The 26,759-nt window shown below is 44.8% G+C and overlaps 2 long non-coding RNA genes across 2 annotated transcripts; both read left to right on the forward strand.

Moving 5' to 3' along the window:
- Window positions 1–4,028: 4,028 nt before the first annotated feature.
- Window positions 4,029–6,955, forward strand: LOC139838777 (uncharacterized). Its single transcript, XR_011756621.1, has 5 exons — window positions 4,029–4,733; window positions 4,822–4,918; window positions 5,084–5,160; window positions 6,028–6,118; window positions 6,288–6,955. It is a non-coding gene; the product is annotated as an uncharacterized lncRNA (long non-coding RNA).
- A 5,455-nt stretch (window positions 6,956–12,410) lies between these two features.
- LOC127294669 (uncharacterized) lies at window positions 12,411–16,421 on the forward strand. Its single transcript, XR_007846902.2, has 6 exons — window positions 12,411–12,783; window positions 12,872–12,968; window positions 13,134–13,210; window positions 14,080–14,170; window positions 14,340–14,451; window positions 16,187–16,421. It is a non-coding gene; the product is annotated as an uncharacterized lncRNA (long non-coding RNA).
- Window positions 16,422–26,759: the final 10,338 nt, after the last annotated feature.

Consider the following 26,759-nt stretch of genomic DNA (forward strand, 5'->3'; position numbering starts at 1 on the left):
CGTATCAAGCCGGGGCATTGAAGTGAATCCGGTAAAAATCAGGGCAATAGAAAGAATGACTGTCCCACGGGAACTGAAAGATGTGCAAAAGTTTACCGGAAGCTTGGCATCGCTAAGCCGGTTCATAAGCAGGCTAGGAGAAAAGGCTTTGCCGCTCTATGCCTTAATGCGAAAATCCGATACGTTCTTCTGGACCCCACAGGCAGACGCAGCGTTCAAAGAGCTAAAAACGATGCTAGCCACTGCACCAATACTGGCTTCGCAGCTGGAAAGAGAGCCCATGTTGTTATATATAGCAGCAACTAACCGGGTTGTGAGTGTGGTTGTGGTAGTAGAAAGAGAAGAGGAAGGAAAAACCGTCCAGAGGCCGGTATACTACCTGAGCGAGGTGCTCTCCCTCTCAAAGCAAAACTACCCACACTTCCAGAAAATGACTTATGGCGTATTCATGGCCGCCACCAAGCTCAAGCACTACTTTGAGGAACATCCCATGAAGGTGGTGAGTGAGGCACCCATCTCCGATATCATGTGCAACAAAGATGCCAGCGGCAGGATTGCGAAATGGGCGATTCAGATATCACCATATGTACCGGTGTATGAAAGAAGGGATGCCATAAAATCACAAGCTTTAGCTGATTTCTTGGTTGATTGGGCAGAAATGCAATACAAGCCCCCAGACCAGAGAATAGAATACTGGAAAATGCACTTTGATGGATCCAAACTCAAAGAGGGTCTAGGCGCCGGTGTGGTGCTTACCTCACCAAAGGGAGATCATCTCCGGTATGTTTTACAAGTGCATTTCAGGGCATCAAACAATGTCGCTGAATACGAGGCTTTGATCCATGGGCTTAAGGTCGCAAAAGAAATCGGTGCACACCAGATCATTTGCTACGGAGATTCAGATCTTGTGGTACAACAATGTTCCGGAGATTGGGACGCAAAAGATACCAACATGGCCTCGTACCGTTTTCACGTGCAAAAGATTGCCGGATTCTTCGAAGGGTGTGAGTTTCACCATGTGCCGCACGCAGAAAATGAAGCCGCGGATGCTTTGTCCAAGCTGGGTTCGTCCAGGCAAGAAATTCCTCCCGGAATAGCCTTAGCACACTTAAGAGTACCATCGATCAAACCGAGTCCGGAGTCGGAGTCAATTTTTGTACCGGAATCAGATGTTGTACCAATGGATATCGACGAAGGAAACCCGGGGACTGTCTCGGTAAGCTCGGGGACTGCTCCGGTAGGCTCGGGGACTGCCGTGCTTATACCGGAAGAAGCAATGCTGGTGGATAGGATGGACATAGACGTACCGGTGTTCCTGGTTTGGGAGGCACCATCATGGGTTAAACCTATTAAGGAATTCCTGATCAACGGCACCTTGCCGGTTGACGAAAATGAGTCTAGAAGGATCCAGAGGAGGTCCAAAGCTTACACCATCATCAATGGCGAGGTGTACAAGAGAAGTGTTACCGGTGTCCTCCAAAGGTGTGTGGAACCGGAAGAGGGAAAAGAAATGCTCGAGGAAATTCACCGAGGAGAATGTGGGCATCATGCTTCATCAAGGGCGCTGGTGGCAAAAGTGTTCCGGCATGGGTTCTATTGGCCAATGGCTCTGGAAAATGCGGAGGATCTGGTAAGAAAATGCAATGGGTGCCAGAGGTACGCCAAGCAAAACCATACCCCAGCATCCGGTTTAAAGACCATACCGCTAACTTGGCCGTTTGCCGTTTGGTGCCTAGACATGGTTGGCCCATTCAAAACCGCAAGGGGAAACATGACCCACATCTTGGTTATGGTGGATAAATTCACCAAGTGGCTAGAGGTGAAACCCATTGCAAAATGTGATGGGCGCACAGCAGTGAAGTTCTTAAAGGATGTAATTTTGCGGTATGGCTACCCACATAGCATTATCACTGACAATGGCACAAACTTTGCTCAAGGTGAGTTCAAAAGATTTTGTGAGGACAACAATATCCGGTTGGATTTGTGCTCAGTGGCACACCCACAGGGCAATGGCCAAGTTGAGAGAACAAACGCTTTGGTACTTTCCGGTATCAAACAAAGACTCATCGATGTGGTGGAAAAGTCGCCGGGGTGTTGGCTCGATGAGCTACCATCCGTACTGTGGAGTATAAGAACAACTCCAAACCGGTCCACCGGATACACTCCATTCTTTATGGTTTATGGAGCAGAAGCGGTCATACCAACCGACATTCTCCATGATTCACCAAGGGTGCAACTCTATACCGAAGAAGAGGTAAAGGAGGCCCGAGAAAACAATGTGGACTTGCTAGAAGAAGCAAGAGAATTAGCTTTGGCAAGAACAGCCATTTACCAGCAAAACCTCAGACGCTATCACAGCCGGAAGGTTAACCCGAGGGTATTCCGGGAAGGAGACCTAGTGCTATGCCTGGTGCAGCGCACTGAAGGCCGGCACAAGCTTTCCCCCCCATGGGAAGGACCTTTCATTGTGAGAAAGGCTCTCCACAACGATGCCTATTACCTGATTGATGCACAGGAATGGAAGAAAGGAAAGGCGGACAGGTCCGGAGAGGAGACCAAGCGTCCGTGGAACGTAGCTCTGTTGCGTCCTTTCTGTAACACCCCAACTTTTTGCAAGCTTGTTTAATTATCCAAAGTGCAAAAATTAGGGGGAACAAAAACTTTTTCTATAGACTAATTAACATGAATTGCCTTGATCTGTTTGTTATGATGAATTGCCTTGATCTGTTGGTAGATAAATTGTCTTGATTTGCTTGTTGAGTTTTGTTTTGAGCTACCCTTAATAACAACACCTCTAGTGGTTAAACAAGCAACTCACTAAATAAAACACATGTGTGGCTTAGGAAGAATTGTTTTTCTTTTTACTACATCAAACCTCCCTCCTGATGGCAACATGAGTGTGCCTACTTATAAGATTCCAACTTTGGCAGTTGATCTCTTAGCACCCACAACTGTTTTTGGTGACCTCAGTGCATGGATCTCTTCTATACAACACCCTCTACAACTTCCACATCTTACATGTCACATCCTCCACTTGCAACTCTTATAATCACTTGATCTGGTATCCTATCCAATGTTTCAGCACCAGATCACTTCTTCCTCTTTTACCTCTTGAGTTTATTTAATCCAATTTTAATATCCACAAAACCAAGAGTAGGTATGATGGGTACATTTTGTAGCCACCATCTACCCTTGAGAACACTCCTTCCTAAATTAGTTTTCTTTCTCAAAAACCCTATTGTTTTTCTTCCCTGGTTTTAGCCACAAAAAAAAAATCACTCCTTGTTATTAAAACTCCTTAAATGTTTTCTTCAAATAACAAGAGAGATTGTGGATGGTATTTTGTATCATCCCATTCCCTTCAACCCAAAAAGACTTTCTATAAAGGCATTTGATTTTCTTCCTTCTTTTAAGTGCATGGTTTTGGTACATGTGCCATCCTTGCACCTTTTGATAAAACAAGGGAAAAATCTATTTGGCATTATTATGCAAGTAGACCCATTTTGTTTTAAAAATCATTGGATCTCTTTCAAAATGTTTTCAAAGGAAAGTTCAATATAAACCCTATCCAACATTTTGATCAACTCTCATAGTGGTGGAGACCCACCTCTGTAGAGTTCCAGATCTAATTAACAACTTCCATTCATTCATCACATCTCACTCTTGTATGGTTTACCATCATCATCTTGACCTCATGTTGATGGCTTATGCCACCATATTCATCCTTGTGAGTATGGTTATTTCACTCACCATCTCTCTTAGCCTTGCTCTACAATTGTCTAAACCACCATCACCACCATCATCTTTTGGCCAAGTTGATCACTTGATCAAAGTGCTTCATTCCTCAACATTGGCACCAATGTTTATTAACACCTCTCTCTTTTCATTCTTACTTCATCAAATAAACATTACCCATCTACCTTGGCATGCTCATGCATTGTTGCATGTGGTCAATGCCAATCTTTTCAATTTTGAATTCAAATAAAAAGTTTTATTCTTCAACTATACCTTTGGATCTATTTTCATCTTATGTTTGTCACAACCAAAGTGGTGGGAATTATCCTTAGAGTACATATCACCTCACACTTCTTTTTATCTATATGAATCCACTCATATTCTTATCATCATTAAAGTCACTCATTGACGTCATCTCCTCAACATCATGCCTTGGCCTACACACATGGATGTTGTGCATCTCTTTGTTTGTTCACTTATGTTTGGCAAGGATGGAGCCGGCCATTGTCTATGCATGGCAATTTCGGCCAGCCATTCCTCTCTATTTTTCTTCCTCTACAAGACTTGCCTCCCAACTACCCCAATCAATAAATGAGCAGCCTCCCAACCCACCCAATCAATGAGGAGGCAGCCACCATCCTCCCTCTTTATAAGGAGCTTGGCCGGCCACACCTCCTCTCCTTTGCCTCATTTCTTTTCACTCCCTACTATTTCCTCCACTCCCTCACACTCTCCTCCTCCACTTCCCCATGAAAATGGTGCTCCCCTTGCTCCCATGGCCGGCCATGGCCATGGCAAGCCACCAAGATGAAGCTCTCCCTCTCCCTCAAGCTCCTCCTCACCATGAGAGCCTCCCTCTCCTTCTTCTCCCCAACCCTAGATGGTTTTCTCTCCTCTTCTTCTTCCTCCCTTGCTAAGATTGGATCTTGATGCAGGTGCATGTTGGTCCAAGCATGGAGAAGCTTGAGCTATCCTCAGATCTGAAGTTCTTGAGCAAAGTTCGTCCAAAACCTTGCAGTAATTTCTGTATCTTGCTGTTTCAGATTCTGGTACGAACTTGTAAAATCCGCCAAATCTTGTGTGCAGATCCAAATCGAGTGATTCAAAGTTCCGCAGATAGGTATTGAAAAGATCTACAACTTGGCGTTGGTCTCATCCTCAAATTTGTTACGGATTTTGCACGGTAAATAAAGTTCTGCAAACATGCAGAATCACTGTTTGTGAGATTTCTTCCGTTTTACAAAACCGTTTTGAGCAAACTCAACTGCGGTTGAAAGCCCTCTCCCGTACCTTCATTTTGGCAGTGGTTTCACTTCGATTGACCTCCTGAAACTGAAATGGTTTGCAGATCAAGATCTGGTCAGATCTGACTTTGTCGAATTAAACCAGGAGCTTGGAAACTAATTTTTGAATGAAACCAACTGAGTAAGAACCACCTATTCAATACCTTTCAGATGCAGCAGACCTCATATTTTTTTGATCTGTGTATGATTTTTGGTGAATTAAACTTGTTCTGTGTGTTCTGCAGACATGGCTGTTAGATTTTAATTCATCAAAAATCCATTTTTGAACCTAATTGAGTGATTCCAATTATGTAGGATTACTGAATGTTTTCTTAATCATCTCAAACAAGTTTCAAACCTTTATCTGTTCTGCAACTCCATAGTTAAAGCAAATGGTGAAAACATGCAGTAAACTTGTAAATCCATTTGTGAGAGTTTCAGAAACAATTTGAACCCAAATCCAATTGTGTGTGAATCTCTGTTTAAATATCTTTCAAATTCCAGTGGCCTCATATTTTTAGGATTTTTCTACGATTTATGGCTTACAGATCTTGTTTTCTGTACAGTCAGATTCAAAGAAATTCCTAAAATTGTAGGTTTAATATTTTTGGGTGATTCCAATTGGGTTAGTCTTGTATTAGTACTGGATATCTAGGAAAAATATTATTGGTCTCTGTTCATACATATGTTGCTGTTAGTAATGTTTATGTGTGACATGCATTGTTGAAACAAAACTTTTCGGTTTATCTAAAACCCTTGACCAACTCATTTTAGTAGAGGTGGGCAACCTTTGTTTTACGCTTGCAAAACAGAACCTCTGCAACCTAACATTAGCTCTTTTGTTTTGCTTAAGTTTCCAAATGATGTGGAATATGGTTTGCTTCCTATTTTGGTTGTAGTGTTATGGGAACAAATTAAGTTAGGAAAACTGTTTTCTACTTTTTCAAAAATGTTTGAAAATGCTTTGTGATTGTATTTGATGTCAAACTAATGCACTTGTCCTCTTTAGGATGTTATCTACCAGGGGATATTTGGTTTATACCATGGTGATACCCGAGAAAGGCAATTGCTAAGTTGTGATACTCTCATACCTTTACTAGGTAAATAAAATGGGTTCTCTTTAAGTTGCTTTGCAGTATCTATAAGTTCTTTGTATATTAGCCCATAGTAAGGTGGTTAGCTATTGCTTGTTGATTGTTGAATGTTGCATGCTTGTTATGATTGGTGCAATGTGATTGATTGTGTTCCTTTTATATTTTCCGACGATAGATGCGAACGATTCCGGAGAAGAAGAAGAAGTGGTTCGGACAAGGATTTTATTTATATTGACGAGATTCTTATATTGATGAAGTTGAAGAAGTCCAGGGACAAATAAGCCAAGGCAAGCCATCTTTTGATCTCTGTTATGATGTCTCTTTGGATGTCATCTTGTGCTATCAATAGCATCTTGGTTCTATGTGTGATGATCTCCATATTGTTGTCATCTATGCTTGGATGCAAGCATGGTACCTCTAGTAGTTTTATCTTGTCAAGGTCTTGGTAATTGGTTGGGTGTATGGTATCATGGCCATTGCTATCCAACTTGCTTTCTATATTTAGCTTGAATATGTTCCACCTCGGGACAAGATTCATACTACACCCCCTTCTAGTGTAGATGTATCAATACCATGTTTTTGGTGTATTCTCAAATTGTGATGAGTATGCCTGTTTTCCCTTAATGGTGTTGGTGTTGGTCAATTCTCATCCCTATCTATCTATTGATTGGGTTAGATAGCACCACAAATCTGAAAGTATATTTCCTCTTGTGTTGTCATAATACATGCTTAGCTCAAGCAAGTACGATCCACTCCAATACCTCTTTTTCATACCCTCAATGGCGTGATGACCCTCATCTCGGCCATAGTGTTGTATTAGTTCAACTCATGAAACTTTAGATTGGGAACCCCTCAAGGTTTATCTTGTTGTAAATGTTTATGAAAACCTTGGGTGAGGCAATCTTACCCAAGCGTATGGTTTATGAAAGGAAAGGATCTTGACAAAGATGGTTGGAAAGAGGAATGTGTGTGTGACTTGGGTTTTTGAGAAAAACGACACATGGTTCTTTGTATTCGCCCAGAACAACTAAACAGCGCAACCATAGCTACTCCAACGTGGGCACGGGGCTTAACTTGACGTTTGTTCTTCTTAGCATGAGGCACCGCACAACTATACAAGGGTACGGTTACCCCCGAGTCCGGGTTGTCATGGTTGGGACAATAGTATAACGGGAGGCCTTCGGGGCTGACCCGTCCGGAAGACACTATGGGTCTCCACGGCTTGGCGGTGGAGCCACGCTCTAGAGGAGGTGAGCTGCCACGGTGCCGGGGAGGTACATACTCCATAGGGTAGGACCTCGTGTTAAGTCGAATGGGCGAAAGGTTATGTCCGGGTATCCGTCGTGGCATATGTCGTTATGCGGGGATGATGCCCACACGATAGGTATCCGGTTAGTTGTGGTGAAAGTGTGCAAACTCTGCAGAGTCAAAACTATTCGAATAGCCGCGTCCGCGGTCATGGACGGTTGGGATGGCCGTTACAGAGCTGTGTCGAGTTTTGGTTTTGAAAATGATTTCCAAAGGAAATGTGTGTTGGAAGTACCGGAAGGGTACGGGAAAGATGGTGTGCCGACCATGTGGAGATGGTCGAGGAAAATGAAACAAAAGAGGGTGACCCATCCTAGTGTTTCATGTAGAGGAACTCTGCTTTAACAAAGATATAGAGATGTCATAGGACTTTCTTAGTGTCCCCTTCAACTGTGATGTGGGATGCTATATCCACAAGAGAAACTGATTCTCTTTCACATGCTATATCCACAAGAGAAACTGATTCTCTTTCACATGCTATATCCACAAGAGAAACTGATTCTCTTTCACATGCTATATCCACAAGAGAAAATGATTCTCTTTCACATGCTATATCCACAAGAGAAACTGATTCTCTTTCACATGCTATATCCACCAGAGAAACTATTCTTCCTCTCTTGTCTTCTTTAGTTAGAATTGTTATCACCTTCTTGATGGTTTGCGAGTACAATTCAAATGTACTCACGACTTTGTCCCTGGCTATTTACTTGGCCAGACCTGGAGGACTTCGACAGATGAAGAAGGAGTTGACGACGTCTATGCGAGCTAGGAACGTCTTCCCAGTCAGTTGCCTATAGGGTTAAGGCAGATGACTTGGGCTCTACGCTGCTGAAATGATTCTACTGCTCTGATGATTAGATTAGGCCCTTCGAGGCTATCTTGTAAAGATGGGTCATGTGACTTTATTGTAATTTTCTTTTTTCCGTTTTGTAAAGGATGATGTAATTTGATATCAGTTCGGTTATGTGTTCACGACACACTGATCATGGGAACGTGAACTGTATACATAACAGGGTATTTCGGACAGCTTGTCCGGGGTCCCCACAGAGCTGGTATCAGAGCCATCCTGACTGTAGGAGACCTTAGTTAGCATGGACGTTAGTTAGGAAACAAGTACTTGGGCAAAACTATTTACCAAACAAATTCTTTCGTTAGTCGGAAGCATAGCTTCTACTCCTCTTGTTTCTTCAAAACTTCTAAATTCTTATCCCTCCGCTTTATAGAAGTGTTTGAAAATTCTTACTCTATTGTCTCATCCACTTCAAACCTACATATTGGACGATGTCCCCAACTCAGACCGGAGACTCGAACTCAAAGATACATCAATCCCTCGGGAAGACTCATGAATCTCCAACGACAGCTATTAAAGATTGGAGGCCGACTTAGTGTGCACATAAAAGAATGATAATATCATGTCTTTGGTTGTCACCAAAGTATGTCAAAGATCTGACCTTGTTCCTCCGTGGACTTGCACTTTTTGCAGTCGTCAGGGATCAAGTCCTCGCTTTTTGACTAGTAATCTTTAGGCCAGCCACCAGAAGATGCCGACTTTGGGAGTACCTACACAACTACCCCTTCGAAGACCCCACGTCCCCGGGATGTTGAGCAAGAAGACTACATAGTTTTAGCCTCTACCTCAACCTCGACGACTCAACACCAGGCCGCATCACCACTCTCTGCTTCAAGAATCCTTGTTGAAGACGATGTCAACAAGCTGAAGACTGCAACATATGTGACCAGCCCAAACCTATAGGATGGATAGGACAAAACTCAATCGCTTTGATTGAGCTACCCCCGCGTATTAGTCATCCATGGGTACTTGTGTTACCATGCCTGGTTTGATGATTGCTTGTAGTTCCCTAAATGTGTTGTCTTGAGTGTTTTTATTTGTTTGTTGTGTGTTTGATTGTCTTGGTCTTTAGGTCTGAAAAACACTCTTGGTGTGATAAACCAGCATAGGAAGCCCCTCTAAGACGTTTTCACAGTCATCTACCTCGCCGATAAAATGCTTACTGCTAGCTAAATGGATAAGTTAACCCTGTTAACCATCGATTCTCAACCGTCAGAGAAACTGACCAGACCCCTATCTACGCCAACTACTTTCAAGATCAGCTGAAGCATCTCCACTAAGCCGAGAAGACAGAAGACCCTACCTTCAAGAGTGACTGCACCTCTGCAAGAAGACATGCATACTAACTTTGTCTAACCTTGGAGTATAATCGCGCTAACCTCGAGGATATCTTTTTGAAACCACCCTCTAACACACCGTCTAACAAACTGAGAGAACAATGGCGTCAGACCCAAGTTACATCACATGGTTCATCTGTTCCTCATCAAGTGAAGCTCATGAAGATACCTCAAGACTCAAGATTAGGTGTATTTTACCTACTCACTTCTTAAGTGGTATAAGTCAACACTGACCCTCAAGCTGAAGATTGTCTTCGACGGCCTTCGTTGTTGCTTCATATGGAGACCAACCAGGCGTTTCATCGACTTACTAACTTACCGCGCGTTATATGGTCTAATAAACACCGTGAGTGACTCTTGAAGTCATGGACTACACATCGTCTCCTGAAGATTCTTCAACTGAATACGGAAGATCGACGACTTCTTCAGAAGCCCAGACAGGACTACAAGGCAGAAGCTCTGAGTTTTTCCGAAACCCGATGAAAAATCCTAAGGGTGGAAGACTTCGTCTTCCACTAAAAATTGGAGCTGACCCTAAAAATTTAAACCTTTCTAAAACACCGTTGGGAATTTGGGATGCACTAACTTCCCTTGAAGCTGTGGACTGCACCTCGCTCCCTGAAGATGCTTCAACTCAAGACGAGAGAAAGATCACTTCTTCGAAAGCACTGACAAGACCCTTGGCCGAAGCTTAGAGTTTTTAAACCCCCCCCCTATGAACAATTTTAAGGGTGGAAGACTTCGTCTTCCACTAAAATTTAAAGTTAACTCTAAAAAGTTTTCAACCCTGCTAAAGCACCGCTGGAGTGCGCTAACTCTCCTTGAATCATGGACTCTAACACCTGCTTGGAGTATTCAACCTCTTCATGAAGCTCACCATCGGCAGGAATCCATCATGTCTCCCAGAAGATGAAGCAACGACCTTCTCAAAAGTGGCACCTCTACAAAAGAATGGAGTCTAACTTTAGTTAAACTTTACAACCCCTCTAGTTCTATGCTTAGTAATCTCGGGACGAGATTATTTTAAGGGTGGAAGATCTGTAACACCCCAACTTTTTGCAAGCTTGTTTAATTATCCAAAGTGCAAAAATTAGGGGGAACAAAAACTTTTTCTATAGACTAATTAACATGAATTGCCTTGATCTGTTTGTTATGATGAATTGCCTTGATCTGTTGGTAGATAAATTGTCTTGATTTGCTTGTTGAGTTTTGTTTTGAGCTACCCTTAATAACAACACCTCTAGTGGTTAAACAAGCAACTCACTAAATAAAACACATGTGTGGCTTAGGAAGAATTGTTTTTCTTTTTACTACATCAAACCTCCCTCCTGATGGCAACATGAGTGTGCCTACTTATAAGATTCCAACTTTGGCAGTTGATCTCTTAGCACCCACAACTGTTTTTGGTGACCTCAGTGCATGGATCTCTTCTATACAACACCCTCTACAACTTCCACATCTTACATGTCACATCCTCCACTTGCAACTCTTATAATCACTTGATCTGGTATCCTATCCAATGTTTCAGCACCAGATCACTTCTTCCTCTTTTACCTCTTGAGTTTATTTAATCCAATTTTAATATCCACAAAACCAAGAGTAGGTATGATGGGTACATTTTGTAGCCACCATCTACCCTTGAGAACACTCCTTCCTAAATTAGTTTTCTTTCTCAAAAACCCTATTGTTTTTCTTCCCTGGTTTTAGCCACAAAAAAATCACTCCTTGTTATTAAAACTCCTTAAATGTTTTCTTCAAATAACAAGAGAGATTGTGGATGGTATTTTGTATCATCCCATTCCCTTCAACCCAAAAAGACTTTCTATAAAGGCATTTGATTTTCTTCCTTCTTTTAAGTGCATGGTTTTGGTACATGTGCCATCCTTGCACCTTTTGATAAAACAAGGGAAAAATCTATTTGGCATTATTATGCAAGTAGACCCATTTTGTTTTAAAAATCATTGGATCTCTTTCAAAATGTTTTCAAAGGAAAGTTCAATATAAACCCTATCCAACATTTTGATCAACTCTCATAGTGGTGGAGACCCACCTCTGTAGAGTTCCAGATCTAATTAACAACTTCCATTCATTCATCACATCTCACTCTTGTATGGTTTACCATCATCATCTTGACCTCATGTTGATGGCTTATGCCACCATATTCATCCTTGTGAGTATGGTTATTTCACTCACCATCTCTCTTAGCCTTGCTCTACAATTGTCTAAACCACCATCACCACCATCATCTTTTGGCCAAGTTGATCACTTGATCAAAGTGCTTCATTCCTCAACATTGGCACCAATGTTTATTAACACCTCTCTCTTTTCATTCTTACTTCATCAAATAAACATTACCCATCTACCTTGGCATGCTCATGCATTGTTGCATGTGGTCAATGCCAATCTTTTCAATTTTGAATTCAAATAAAAAGTTTTATTCTTCAACTATACTTTTGGATCTATTTTCATCTTATGTTTGTCACAACCAAAGTGGTGGGAATTATCCTTAGAGTACATATCACCTCACACTTCTTTTTATCTATATGAATCCACTCATATTCTTATCATCATTAAAGTCACTCATTGACGTCATCTCCTCAACATCATGCCTTGGCCTACACACATGGATGTTGTGCATCTCTTTGTTTGTTCACTTATGTTTGGCAAGGATGGAGCCGGCCATTGTCTATGCATGGCAATTTCGGCCAGCCATTCCTCTCTATTTTTCTTCCTCTACAAGACTTGCCTCCCAACTACCCTAATCAATAAATGAGCAGCCTCCCAACCCACCCAATCAATGAGGAGGCAGCCACCATCCTCCCTCTTTATAAGGAGCTTGGCCGGCCACACCTCCTCTCCTTTGCCTCATTTCTTTTCACTCCCTACTATTTCCTCCACTCCCTCACACTCTCCTCCTCCACTTCCCCACGAAAATGGTGCTCCCCTTGCTCCCATGGCCGGCCATGGCCATGGCAAGCCACCAAGATGAAGCTCTCCCTCTCCCTCAAGCTCCTCCTCACCATGAGAGCCTCCCTCTCCTTCTTCTCCCCAACCCTAGATGGTTTTCTCTCCTCTTCTTCTTCCTCCCTTGCTAAGATTGGATCTTGATGCAGGTGCATGTTGGTCCAAGCATGGAGAAGCTTGAGCTATCCTCAGATCTGAAGTTCTTGAGCAAAGTTCGTCCAAAACCTTGCAGTAATTTCTGTATCTTGCTGTTTCAGATTCTGGTACGAACTTGTAAAATCCGCCAAATCTTGTGTGCAGATCCAAATCGAGTGATTCAAAGTTCCGCAGATAGGTATTGAAAAGATCTACAACTTGGCGTTGGTCTCATCCTCAAATTTGTTACGGATTTTGCACGGTAAATAAAGTTCTGCAAACATGCAGAATCACTGTTTGTGAGATTTCTTCCGTTTTACAAAACCGTTTTGAGCAAACTCAACTGCGGTTGAAAGCCCTCTCCCGTACCTTCATTTTGGCGGTGGTTTCACTTCGATTGACCTCCTGAAACTGAAATGGTTTGCAGATCAATATCTGGTCAGATCTGACTTTGTCGAATTAAACCAGGAGCTTGGAAACTAATTTTTGAATGAAACCAACTGGGTAAGAACCACCTATTCAATACCTTTCAGATGCAGCAGACCTCATATTTTTTTGATCTGTGTATGATTTTTGGTGAATTAAACTTGTTCTGTGTGTTCTGCAGACATGGCTGTTAGATTTTAATTCATCAAAAATCCATTTCTGAACCTAATTGAGTGATTCCAATTATGTAGGATTACTGAATGTTTTCTTAATCATCTCAAACAAGTTTCAAACCTTTATCTGTTCTGCAACTCCATAGTTAAAGCAAATGGTGAAAACATGCAGTAAACTTGTAAATCCATTTGTGAGAGTTTCAGAAACAATTTGAACCCAAATCCAATTGTGTGTGAATCTCTGTTTAAATATCTTTCAAATTCCAGTGGCCTCATATTTTTAGGATTTTTCTACGATTTATGGCTTACAGATCTTGTTTTCTGTACAGTCAGATTCAAAGAAATTCCTAAAATTGTAGGTTTAATATTTTTGGGTGATTCCAATTGGGTTAGTCTTGTATTAGTACTGGCTATCTAGGAAAAATATTATTGGTCTCTGTTCATACATATTTGTTGCTGTTAGTAATGTTTATGTGTGACATGCATTGTTGAAACAAAACTTTTCGGTTTATCTAAAACCCTTGACCAACTCATTTTAGTAGAGGTGGGCAACCTTTGTTTTACGCTTGCAAAACAGAACCTCTGCAACCTAACATTAGCTCTTTTGTTTTGCTTAAGTTTCCAAATGATGTGGAATATGGTTTGCTTCCTATTTTGGTTGTAGTGTTATGGGAACAAATTAAGTTAGGAAAACTGTTTTCTACTTTTTCAAAAATGTTTGAAAATGCTTTGTGATTGTATTTGATGTCAAACTAATGCACTTGTCCTCTTTAGGATGTTATCTACCAGGGGATATTTGGTTTATACCATGGTGATACCCGAGAAAGGCAATTGCTAAGTTGTGATACTCTCATACCTTTACTAGGTAAATAAAATGGGTTCTCTTTAAGTTGCTTTGCAGTATCTATAAGTTCTTTGTATATTAGCCCATAGTAAGGTGGTTAGCTATTGCTTGTTGATTGTTGAATGTTGCATGCTTGTTATGATTGGTGCAATGTGATTGATTGTGTTCCTTTTATATTTTCCGACGATAGATGCGAACGATTCCGGAGAAGAAGAAGAAGTGGTTCGGACAAGGATTTTATTTATATTGACGAGATTCTTATATTGATGAAGTTGAAGAAGTCCAGGGACAAATAAGCCAAGGCAAGCCATCTTTTGATCTCTGTTATGATGTCTCTTTGGATGTCATCTTGTGCTATCAATAGCATCTTGGTTCTATGTGTGATGATCTCCATATTGTTGTCATCTATGCTTGGATGCAAGCATGGTACCTCTAGTAGTTTTATCTTGTCAAGGTCTTGGTAATTGGTTGGGTGTATGGTATCATGGCCATTGCTATCCAACTTGCTTTCTATATTTAGCTTGAATATGTTCCACCTCGCGACAAGATTCATACTACACCCCCTTCTAGTGTAGATGTATCAATACCATGTTTTTGGTGTATTCTCAAATTGTGATGAGTATGCCTGTTTTCCCTTAATGGTGTTGGTGTTGGTCAATTCTCATCCCTATCTATCTATTGATTGGGTTAGATAGCACCACAAATCTGAAAGTATATTTCCTCTTGTGTTGTCATAATACATGCTTAGCTCAAGCAAGTATGATCCACTCCAATACCTCTTTTTCATACCCTCAATGGCGTGATGACCCTCATCTCGGCCATAGTGTTGTATTAGTTCAACTCATGAAACTTTAGATTGGGAACCCCTCAAGGTTTACCTTGTTGTAAATGTTTATGAAAACCTTGGGTGAGGCAATCTTACCCAAGCGTATGGTTTATGAAAGGAAAGGATCTTGACAAAGATGGTTGGAAAGAGGAATGTGTGTGTGACTTGGGTTTTTGAGAAAAACGACACATGGTTCTTTGTATTCGCCCAGAACAACTAAACAGCGCAACCATAGCTACTCCAACGTGGGCACGGGGCTTAACTTGACGTTTGTTCTTCTTAGCATGAGGCACCGCACAACTATACAAGGGTACGGTTACCCCCGAGTCCGGGTTGTCATGGTTGGGACAATAGTATAACGGGAGGCCTTCGGGGCTGACCCGTCCGGAAGACACTATGGGTCTCCTGGCTTGGCGGTGGAGCCACGCTCTAGAGGAGGTGAGCTGCCACGGTGCCGGGGAGGTACATACTCCATAGGGTAGGACCTCGTGTTAAGTCGAATGGGCGAAAGGTTATGTCCGGGTATCCATCGTGGCATATGTCGTTATGCGGGGATGATGCCCACACGATAGGTATCCGGTTAGTTGTGGTGAAAGTGTGCAAACTCTGCAGAGTCAAAACTATTCGAATAGCCGCGTCCGCGGTCATGGACGGTTGGGATGGCCGTTACAGAGCTGTGTCGAGTTTTGGTTTTGAAAATGATTTCCAAAGGAAATGTGTGTTGGAAGTACCGGAAGGGTACGGGAAAGATGGTGTGCCGACCATGTGGAGATGGTCGAGGAAAATGAAACAAAAGAGGGTGACCCATCCTAGTGTTTCATGTAGAGGAACTCTGCTTTAACAAAGATATAGAGATGTCATAGGACTTTCTTAGTGTCCCCTTCAACTGTGATGTGGGATGCTATATCCACAAGAGAAACTGATTCTCTTTCACATGCTATATCCACAAGAGAAACTGATTCTCTTTCACATGCTATATCCACAAGAGAAACTGATTCTCTTTCACATGCTATATCCACAAGAGAAAATGATTCTCTTTCACATGCTATATCCACAAGAGAAACTGATTCTCTTTCACATGCTATATCCACCAGAGAAACTGTTCTTCCTCTCTTGTCTTCTTTAGTTAGAATTGTTATCACCTTCTTGATGGTTTGCGAGTACAATTCAAATGTACTCACGACTTTGTCCCTGGCTATTTACTTGGCCAGACCTGGAGGACTTCGACAGATGAAGAAGGAGTTGACGACGTCTATGCGAGCTAGGAACGTCTTCCCAGTCAGTTGCCTGTAGGGTTAAGGCAGATGACTTGGGCTCTACGCTGCTGAAATGATTCTACTGCTCTGATGATTAGATTAGGCCCTTCGAGGCTATCTTGTAAAGATGGGTCATGTGACTTTATTGTAATTTTCTTTTTTCCGTTTTGTAAAGGATGATGTAATTTGATATCAGTTCGGTTATGTGTTCATGACACACTGATCATGGGAACGTGAACTGTATACATAACAGGGTATTTCGGACAGCTTGTCCGGGGTCCCCACAGAGCTGGTATCAGAGCCATCCTGACTATAGGAGACCTTAGTTAGCATGGACGTTAGTTAGGAAACAAGTACTTGGGCAAAACTATTTACCAAACAAATTCTTTCGTTAGTCGGAAGCATAGCTTCTACTCCTCTTGTTTCTTCAAAACTTCTAAATTCTTATCCCTCCGCTTTATAGAAGTGTTTGAAAATTCTTACTCTATTGTCTCATCCACTTCAAACCTACATATTGGACGATGTCCCCAACTCAGACCGGAGACTCGAACTCAAAGATACATCAATCCCTCGGGAAGACTCATGAATCTCCAACGACAGCTATTAAAGATTGGAGGCCGACTTAGTGTGCACATAAAAGAATGATAATATCATGTCTTTGGTTGTCACCAAAGTATGTCAAAGATCTGACCTTGTTCCTCCGTGGACTTGCACTTTTTGCAGTCGTCAGGGATCAAGTCCTCAGTTTTTGACTAGTAATTTTTAGGCCAGCCACCAGAAGATGCCGACTTTGGGAGTACCTACACAACTACCCCTTCGAAGACCCCACGTCCCCGGGATGTTGAGCAAGAAGACTACATAGTTTTAGCCTCTACCTCAACCTCGACGACTCAACACCAGGCCGCATCACCACTCTCTGCTTCAAGAATCCTTGTTGAAGACGATGTCAACAAGCTGAAGACTGCAACATATGTGACCAGCCCAAACCTATAGGATGGATAGGACAAAACTCAATCGCTTTGATTGAGCTACCCCCGCGTATTAGTCATCCATGGGTACTTGTGTTACCATGCCTGGTTTGATGATTGCTTGTAGTTCCCTAAATGTGTTGTCTTGAGTGTTTTTATTTGTTTGTTGTGTGTTTGATTGTCTTGGTCTTTAGGTCTGAAAAACACTCTTGGTGTGATAAACCAGCATAGGAAGCCCCTCTAAGACGTTTTCACAGTCATCTACCTCGCCGATAAAATGCTTACTGCTAGCTAAATGGATAAGTTAACCCTGTTAACCATCGATTCTCAACCGTCAGAGAAACTGACCAGACCCCTATCTACGCCAACTACTTTCAAGATCAGCTGAAGCATCTCCACTAAGCCGAGAAGACAGAAGACCCTACCTTCAAGAGTGACTGCACCTCTGCAAGAAGACATGCATACTAACTTTGTCTAACCTTGGAGTATAATCGCGCTAACCTCGAGGATATCTTTTTGAAACCACCCTCTAACACACCGTCTAACAAACTGAGAGAACAATGGCGTTAGACCCAAGTTACATCACATGGTTCATCTGTTCCTCATCAAGTGAAGCTCATGAAGATACCTCAAGACTCAAGATTAGGTGTATTTTACCTACTCACTTCTTAAGTGGTATAAGTCAACACTGACCCTCAAGCTGAAGATTGTCTTCGACGGCCTTCGTTGTTGCTTCATATGGAGACCAACCAGGCGTTTCATCGACTTACTAACTTACCGCGCGTTATATGGTCTAATAAACACCGTGAGTGACTCTTGAAGTCGTGGACTACACATCGTCTCCTGAAGATTCTTCAACTGAATACGGAAGATCAACGACTTCTTCAGAAGCCCAGACAGGACTACAAGGCAGAAGCTCTGAGTTTTTCCGAAACCCGATGAACAATCCTAAGGGTGGAAGACTTCGTCTTCCACTAAAAATTGGAGCTGACCCTAAAAATTTAAACCTTTCTAAAACACCGTTGGGAATTTGGGATGCACTAACTTCCCTTGAAGCTGTGGACTGCACCTCGCTCCCTGAAGATGCTTCAACTCAAGACGAGAGAAAGATCACTTCTTCGAAAGCACTGACAAGACCCTTGGCCGAAGCTTAGAGTTTTTAAACCCCCCCTATGAACAATTTTAAGTTCGTCTTCCACTAAAATTTAAAGTTAACTCTAAAAAGTTTTCAACCCTGCTAAAGCACCGCTGGAGTGCGCTAACTCTCCTTGAATCATGGACTCTAACACCTGCTTGGAGTATTCAACCTCTTCATGAAGCTCACCATCGGCAGGAATCCATCATGTCTCCCAGAAGATGAAGCAACGACCTTATCAAAAGTGGCACCTCTACAAAAGAATGGAGTCTAACTTTAGTTAAACTTTACAACCCCTCTAGTTCTATGCTTAGTAATCTCGGGACGAGATTATTTTAAGGGTGGAAGATCTGTAACACCCCAACTTTTTGCAAGCTTGTTTAATTATCCAAAGTGCAAAAATTAGGGGGAACAAAAACTTTTTCTATAGACTAATTAACATGAATTGCCTTGATCTGTTTGTTATGATGAATTGCCTTGATCTACCAGGGGATATTTGGTTTATACCATGGTGATACCCGAGAAAGGCAATTGCTAAGTTGTGATACTCTCATACCTTTACTAGGTAAATAAAATGGGTTCTCTTTAAGTTGCTTTGCAGTATCTATAAGTTCTTTGTATATTAGCCCATAGTAAGGTGGTTAGCTATTGCTTGTTGATTGTTGAATGTTGCATGCTTGTTATGATTGGTGCAATGTGATTGATTGTGTTCCTTTTATATTTTCCGACGATAGATGCGAACGATTCCGGAGAAGAAGAAGAAGTGGTTCGGACAAGGATTTTATTTATATTGACGAGATTCTTATATTGATGAAGTTGAAGAAGTCCAGGGACAAATAAGCCAAGGCAAGCCATCTTTTGATCTCTGTTATGATGAGTATGCCTGTTTTCCCTTAATGGTGTTGGTGTTGGTCAATTCTCATCCCTATCTATCTATTGATTGGGTTAGATAGCACCACAAATCTGAAAGTATATTTCCTCTTGTGTTGTCATAATACATGCTTAGCTCAAGCAAGTATGATCCACTCCAATACCTCTTTTTCATACCCTCAATGGCGTGATGACCCTCATCTCGGCCATAGTGTTGTATTAGTTCAACTCATGAAACTTTAGATTGGGAACCCCTCAAGGTTTACCTTGTTGTAAATGTTTATGAAAACCTTGGGTGAGGCAATCTTACCCAAGCGTATGGTTTATGAAAGGAAAGGATCTTGACAAAGATGGTTGGAAAGAGGAATGTGTGTGTGACTTGGGTTTTTGAGAAAAACGACACATGGTTCTTTGTATTCGCCCGGAACAACTAAACAGCGCAACCATAGCTACTCCAACGTGGGCACGGGGCTTAACTTGACGTTTGTTCTTCTTAGCATGAGGCACCGCACAACTATACAAGGGTACGGTTACCCCCGAGTCCGGGTTGTCATGGTTGGGACAATAGTATAACGGGAGGCCTTCGGGGCTGACCCGTCCGGAAGACACTATGGGTCTCCTGGCTTGGCGGTGGAGCCACGCTCTAGAGGAGGTGAGCTGCCACGGTGCCGGGGAGGTACATACTCCATAGGGTAGGACCTCGTGTTAAGTCGAATGGGCGAAAGGTTATGTCCGGGTATCCGTCGTGGCATATGTCGTTATGCGGGGATGATGCCCACACGATAGGTATCCGGTTAGTTGTGGTGAAAGTGTGCAAACTCTGCAGAGTCAAAACTATTCGAATAGCCGCGTCCGCGGTCATGGACGGTTGGGATGGCCGTTACAGAGCTGTGTCGAGTTTTGGTTTTGAAAATGATTTCCAAAGGAAATGTGTGTTGGAAGTACCGGAAGGGTACGGGAAAGATGATGTGCCGACCATGTGGAGATGGTCAAGGAAAATGAAACAAAAGAGGGTGACCCATCCTAGTGTTTCATGTAGAGGAACTCTGCTTTAACAAAGATATAGAGATGTCATAGGACTTTCTTAGTGTCCCCTTCAACTGTGATGTGGGATGCTATATCCACAAGAGAAACTGATTCTCTTTCACATGCTATATCCACAAGAGAAACTGATTCTCTTTCACATGCTATATCCACAAGAGAAACTGATTCTCTTTCACATGCTATATCCACAAGAGAAAATGATTCTCTTTCACATGCTATATCCACAAGAGAAACTGATTCTCTTTCACATGCTATATCCACCAGAGGAACTATTCTTCCTCTCTTGTCTTCTTTAGTTAGAATTGTTATCACCTTCTTGATGGTTTGCGAGTACAATTCAAATGTACTCACGGCTTTGTCCCTGGCTATTTACTTGGCCAGACCTGGAGGACTTCGACAGATGAAGAAGGAGTTGACGACGTCTATGCGAGCTAGGAACGTCTTCCCAGTCAGTTGCCTGTAGGGTTAAGGCAGATGACTTGGGCTCTACGCTGCTGAAATGATTCTACTGCTCTGATGATTAGATTAGGCCCTTCGAGGCTATCTTGTAAAGATGGGTCATGTGACTTTATTGTAATTTTCTTTTTTCCGTTTTGTAAAGGATGATGTAATTTGATATCAGTTCGGTTATGTGTTCACGACACACTGATCATGGGAACGTGAACTGTATACATAACAGGGTATTTCGGACAGCTTGTCCGGGGTCCCCACACTTTCTACTCTTGAAGTTGTGGTGTAAGAAGTTCCTTTTTTGTACCTTATTTGCTATGAATAAAAGATGTCGGAACCTCAAATGAGTCTCGGGGACTACCCCTACTAAGGTTGCATGTAACATGTTTATTTTTTTAGTTTACCGGTTGCTTATTGAACGTTTTTTCTTTCTGGCTTAGTAGTGTGCTAAACCCTACCGGAGTCTTCGACTCTGCTGTTGTCCGTAACTCGGCTTCATGGCAAGCAAGATAAACCGGTAGGGGATAAGCACATGAACTGCGAAGAGGGAGAGCGGGAAAGAACAATCCGGAAAAATTTAACTAACCTCGGTTATACCGGTTTTTTGCAAAAATTTCGAGTTATTTCTAAGTTCAAGAAAGTGCTTGCTTGGTAAAAGAACTTTGTGCTCATACGCCAAAAACGCCCAGAGAAGGTAGGCAGAGCCAAAGCAAAAGAGCCAAGTATGCATCAAATTGGATGCGGAAACAATTTCGAAATCATTGCAGTGCAAGAAAAAGCAAATCAACAAGCAAACATGCTAAGGCAAACATAAGTTAATTAACTACCGGTATAGCGTACCGGCATAGACTGTTGTACCACAACCAAAACAGAGGTTAAGTATTATCTTACATCATAAACCCCGGCATACCGGGGTAGAATTTAACGGGCAATGTTTCCAAGATCAACAGGGCAAGCATATCACATGCAACATTCAGGCAACGTTCAAGCAACAGGGGCTTCAGGAGGAGCGTCTTTGGCCTCAGGACCCTCTGGAGGCGCGTCACCGGCTCCGGCCTCATCAGCGTCTTCGTCTTCCTCCTCATCGCTCAGATAGTCCTTGACGTCTGGAGGAGGGGGGATGAAGGTGCGCATTTCAGCGAACTCCGCGATGTGGTACGCGCGATCCTGCCGCTTAGCGGTGAGGACCGGGTCCAGGTCGGTTGGAGCCCCTTCGCGCACGCTGATAAGGGCGTCCAGGTCCAGCTCCAGGTACCAGGAGCAGGCAACGCGAAGCACTGAGTCTGCTCCGGCACGGGCAGCAGAGCACTGCCACTCCCGGATCCTTCGGCCGGCACCCTTCAGGCGATCGCTGATGAGGGAGAAGCTGTCTGGCACTTCTTCTCCAGGCCAGAGAGTCCTGTAGAGCTGGGCGGCCACCTCCGGAACGTCGGAGAGGTTCCGATCCACGCAGCGCATGTGGGAGACCCGCGCATTCAGCGCAACCAGGTGGTCATAGGGATCCCAGGGCGCACCCAGGTTCTTGTACGCCTGTAGCACCCGGCGCTCTCCAACCTTCTTTACAGCATGCGCCTGGGAGTCCGAGAAGAGCCCTGCAAGACAAAGAAAAGAAGCTAAGCGCATGCTACCGGAACAGATAAGCTTATAAGCAGGAATCGGAACGGAAACAAGAGGAACTTATGGAGGGCAAGCGCGTCAGTCTGCGTAACCAGAAGGTCGTACTCCTTCTGTTCCACCTCCAGCCGCGCGGCCTTGTCCTCGGCCGCTTTCCGCGCCTTGGCGGCCTCCTCTAGCTTAGCCTGCAACACCACGTTGGCATTGCCGGCATCCTCCAGCGCCTCATCCAGCTTGGCCTCCGCAGCGGACTCAGCAGCCTTCAGCGCCTTGGCGTGGTCAAGACCAAGCTGGATAAGCTGGTCCTTGAGCTCCTTGTAGCTGGCTTTCTGGGCGCTCAGATCCTCCTGATGCTTCCGGATAAGTTTGTCCTTCTCCTCTGAAACCCGGAAAGAAAGTGTTAGCAAATTTGTACTGATACAATGCAGAGAAAGCAAGTTAACCAGAAAACAGGAAGTTGTACCTTGGGCGGCGGCAAGCTGCGTCTTGAGGGCATCGATAGAAGCTTCCGGGATGGCTGTTGAAACAGAATATCATAAGTGTTAAGAATTGAGAGAAAGAAGGCTTTCCGGTAAAAAGATGTCGGAGGCGCAAAGATTTACCTTGGCACTTGCTGTGTGCCTCAGCGAGGTCCCGGTGCTCCCAAAGAAGCTCCTCAAAGAGGATCTTCCGAGCGTCAGCCGTGGTCTGTTCAAGAAAATGATGTTAGCTAAGAGCAAAGATCTTAACCCGAAACTCGGGGACTGGCTATGCCGGTTTCGCGCGTTTCAAGTTAAGTTTCGCGCTAAGAGCTGCGCTCTCAACACGAAACTCGGGGACTGGGAGGATAGACAAGATTCAGCAAAAAAGAGAAACCGGCATAAGTTAAAAGTTCAAGGAAAGATAGAAAAAAAAAGCTAGAAAAAGAGGAACCAAGATAAATCAAAAAATGGAACAGGCTTTGTGGGACTTACCATCATGTTGTTCGTGGCATCAAACCACGCGCTGTCCAGCTCCTTGACGGCCCGACGCAGCCGCATGAAGTGCTCTTCTGAGCACCGCGCACCAACAGGGTCAGGCGCCGGTAGCCGGTCCTTGCCCAGGCCGCGGGTTGCCTTGGACATGTCCGCGGCGTTCCACTTCTCCGCATAGGGCAACAAGTGCCCCAGCTCCCGGCCTTCACGCTAGAACGCGGTGATCCGGCCAAGCAGGCCGGTGGCCTTCTCGCCGGCTGCGCTAGCGGCGCGGGAGACGTGCAGCACCAAGGGCTGCTGGCCGCCGGAGGAGGCGCTGGGGGCCGTTTCCTTCCCCTTGACGAGCGTCAAGGTCTTGGGCGGCGGCGCCGTGGGAGTGGCACCGGCTGGCTCGGTGCGAGGAGCTTCCGGCGGTGGCGTTGGCGTGGTCCTGGGAGAAGGGGGAGCGCCAGGCGCGTCACCCGGATTGGAGCTAGCCGGCGCGGAAGCTTCCGACGCGGCTTTGGAGGGGGAAGACGTCTTGGTCTTCTTCTTCTTTTCTGGGACGGGAGGAACCAGAGGTTCCGCCCGCCCGGCAGCTTCTTCTCCGGCGCCGATGTTGCTGGCGCCGGTGTCTTGGTTCTCGGGAGGGGAGACAAGTTCCTCCTCCGCGCGGTGATCTGGCGGTGTAGGGGCCGCGCGCCCCGGACTTGTAGTGCCTCCCAGAGGGGAGGCAGAGGTGGTGCCGGCACCAGATGGTGTCGGGCTTGAGTGAGGAGGAGGAGTTGAGGTCCTTGCGGATCCGGCAGAGCCCTCAGGCCTGGGGCCAAGCTTGAGCGCGGGGCTGAAAGAGAGAAAAAGAAAGGGTTGGAAAAAAGCAACCGGAAAAGGAACTTGATAAAAGCAAAACAAGCAGAGAAACGAGGCCTTACCCAGAAGAGGTTGGCATCTGCTTGCTCTTGTAGCGCCTCATGCCTGCGACTTTCCCTGCAAAGGGTTCAGTCCGGAAGCGCTTGGATGCAGGGGCCTGGCTCGAACCGGCGTCAGAGGCCGGAGCCTTGTTCTTTTGGCCTTGGGCCATGAGTTTCTCCACAAACTCATGGCCTGCCTCGGCCTGCAGGGGAGGAACGTGCTCATGGACCTGTGGGTTGATTTTGGCTGAGGGAACATCTACAGGGAAACAATAACAGAAGAATATGAGAGATCAAAAGAAGAGCTACCTCAAGCAAGGTCAGGTCGTCAGACGAACCGGAAGGTTCCGGTGGAGACTTGCCGAGGCGCGAGGCTGGAGTCCGGCCCATCTTCAGATCCTGCCAAAGAATGAAGGGGTCCGGGTCAAACTTGTCCAGAGCACGCTTCCGGCAAGGGCCTCGCCGGTCTGAGTCGATGCGGGGAAAGCGGTCCTTGGCCTGAAAACAAGAGAAAAGAGGGTTAGTCCCAATGTAAAAGTTACCGGTAAACCGACCCGAGTTGCGTAATTTCTTACTTCTTGGGTCGGAGGGTTAGTGGAACTGAGAGGCCGGAGGCCCCATTCCCAATCTTCCGGCATGGCAGTCTGGCAGATCTGCCTAGCCTTGAGGACAATGTCTTTCTTGCTGAGAGCGATTCCGGTGATCTTGGTGGGATCACCGGGACCGTACATCTCGCTCATCTTATGCATGCGGCGCTTAAGAGGAAGCACCCGACGCGAGATGAAGGCGCGGATAATATCGCCGGAGCAGATGTCAGTGTCCTTCATCAACTGCTTCATGAAGCGTATAACCCGGTTGTTCTCTATGTGAGATTCCTTCGGATTGTAGCTCCAGTTGGCCCTCGTGGGCGGCGCCGGATTAAAAGGCGGCAGATCGATGAGATCTGCGGCGCCGTTGTTCTTCACGTAGAAGAAGGTCCCTTGCCATAGCCGGCATGACTCGAGACCGGAAAACTTGAAAAAAGGGCTCCCTTGGCGGGAGCCGATGATGCAAGACCCGCATTGTACGGGGGGTTTGGGTTTAGGGATTTCCTTGCCCTGAACGGAATTGATCCGAAGAGCAAAGAAACGGGCAAACGTCTCGCGAGTGGGACGAATGCCGATATAAGCCTCCATAAAGGTGGCATAGCAAGAGAGGTAGAAAATGGCGTTGCCGGGAAGATGGTGAGGTTGGAGTTGATAAAAAGAGAGGAAACTCCGGAAGAAATCAGAGGCGGGAAGGCCGAAGCCGCGCTCGAAGTGAGCGAGAAAGACAACGCGTTCACCGGGTTCAACCACCGGCTCAATCTCGTCGCCAGGGAGCCGGCAGGATACTCCTTCCGGAATCCTCCTGGACCGGTAAAGCCAGTCGATTTCGTACTGGCTAACGTTGGAGCCCATCCAGGCCCCGCGTGTGATACCGGCAGGATCTACGCCGGAAGCTTGGCTAGAGCTACCGGTTTCTTGGGCGCTACCGGAATCGATGTCCATCTGGACAAGATCAGCGGTTAATCCGTCGGAGGATTGGCTACGCCGGCTAGCGGAAGAAGAGGCAGAAGAAGAGGCAGAGGAAGACCCCTCACTGGACATGAAATTTGACGAAGAGAAACACGAATCCCACAATTTACCCCCGCGCGAAGATCTACGAGTAAGAGAAAAAGCAAAAGAAAAGAAGAAATAAATACACTACCAACTCAAGATCTGGAAAGCAAGCAAAAAAGGGGTAAACTTAGATTGAGCCTGACCTGAGGCGGCGGAGTCGCAAAGGAAGTGGCTCGCCGGTGGATTTGCGAGCTTGCAGGTGGCGAGGAGGTCCGTCGATGGCAAGGTGGAGAAAAGCTTGAGGAAACTCCAATGCCGCGACCGCGAAAGGAGCACCGCAGGGGTTCTTCGCGCGGTGAAGTTCGGCGACGTCCGGCGAAGCAGTAGCGAAGATTCGCTGGGCGGCGGTGACATAGGCATCCCCAATGGGCCTGCCAAAGATAGTACCCGGGGTTTATTGAAGGCCCACTACCCGAAGAATAAGAAGACTCGGAAGCCCAAGATATTGTTAAGGAAAGCTAGAATTGTAATAGGAAGCATTATTTGTAATCTTGCGGGAGGAGTTAGAAACCTTCCCGGACTCTGTAACTTGTACAATACGAATCCCTTGGCTCCGCCTCCTATATAAGGGGGAGTCGAGGGACAAAGAAAGCATCGATCATTGTTTCTCAAACCCTAGTTTCATATTCGTCGAGTACTTTTCGGCTGAAACCTTCGAGATCTACTTGCCCTCTACATCCAACTAAACCCTAGTCTACAATCCGTAGGCATTGACAAGTTAATACCTTGTCAATTGGCGCCGTCTGTGGGATCTAGAGGCGACAAGGAGCTGATCTCGATGGCACGTTCAAGATCGTCGACTTCATCAGTAGCAAGCAACATCATGGAGAGAGGTAAACAGATCGAAACTGGTCTCGTTGATTTTATTCCTCACCCGCCCTCCCGTTTGGATGCATATGCGTATCTGGAGGAGCCCATGAAGATGACGTTTGGAAAGTTCCACTTCCGCGTCGAGAAAGAAGGA

The sequence above is a fragment of the Lolium perenne genome, chromosome 4, assembly GCF_019359855.2.
Source record: "Lolium perenne isolate Kyuss_39 chromosome 4, Kyuss_2.0, whole genome shotgun sequence".
Lineage (NCBI taxonomy): Eukaryota > Viridiplantae > Streptophyta > Magnoliopsida > Poales > Poaceae > Lolium > Lolium perenne.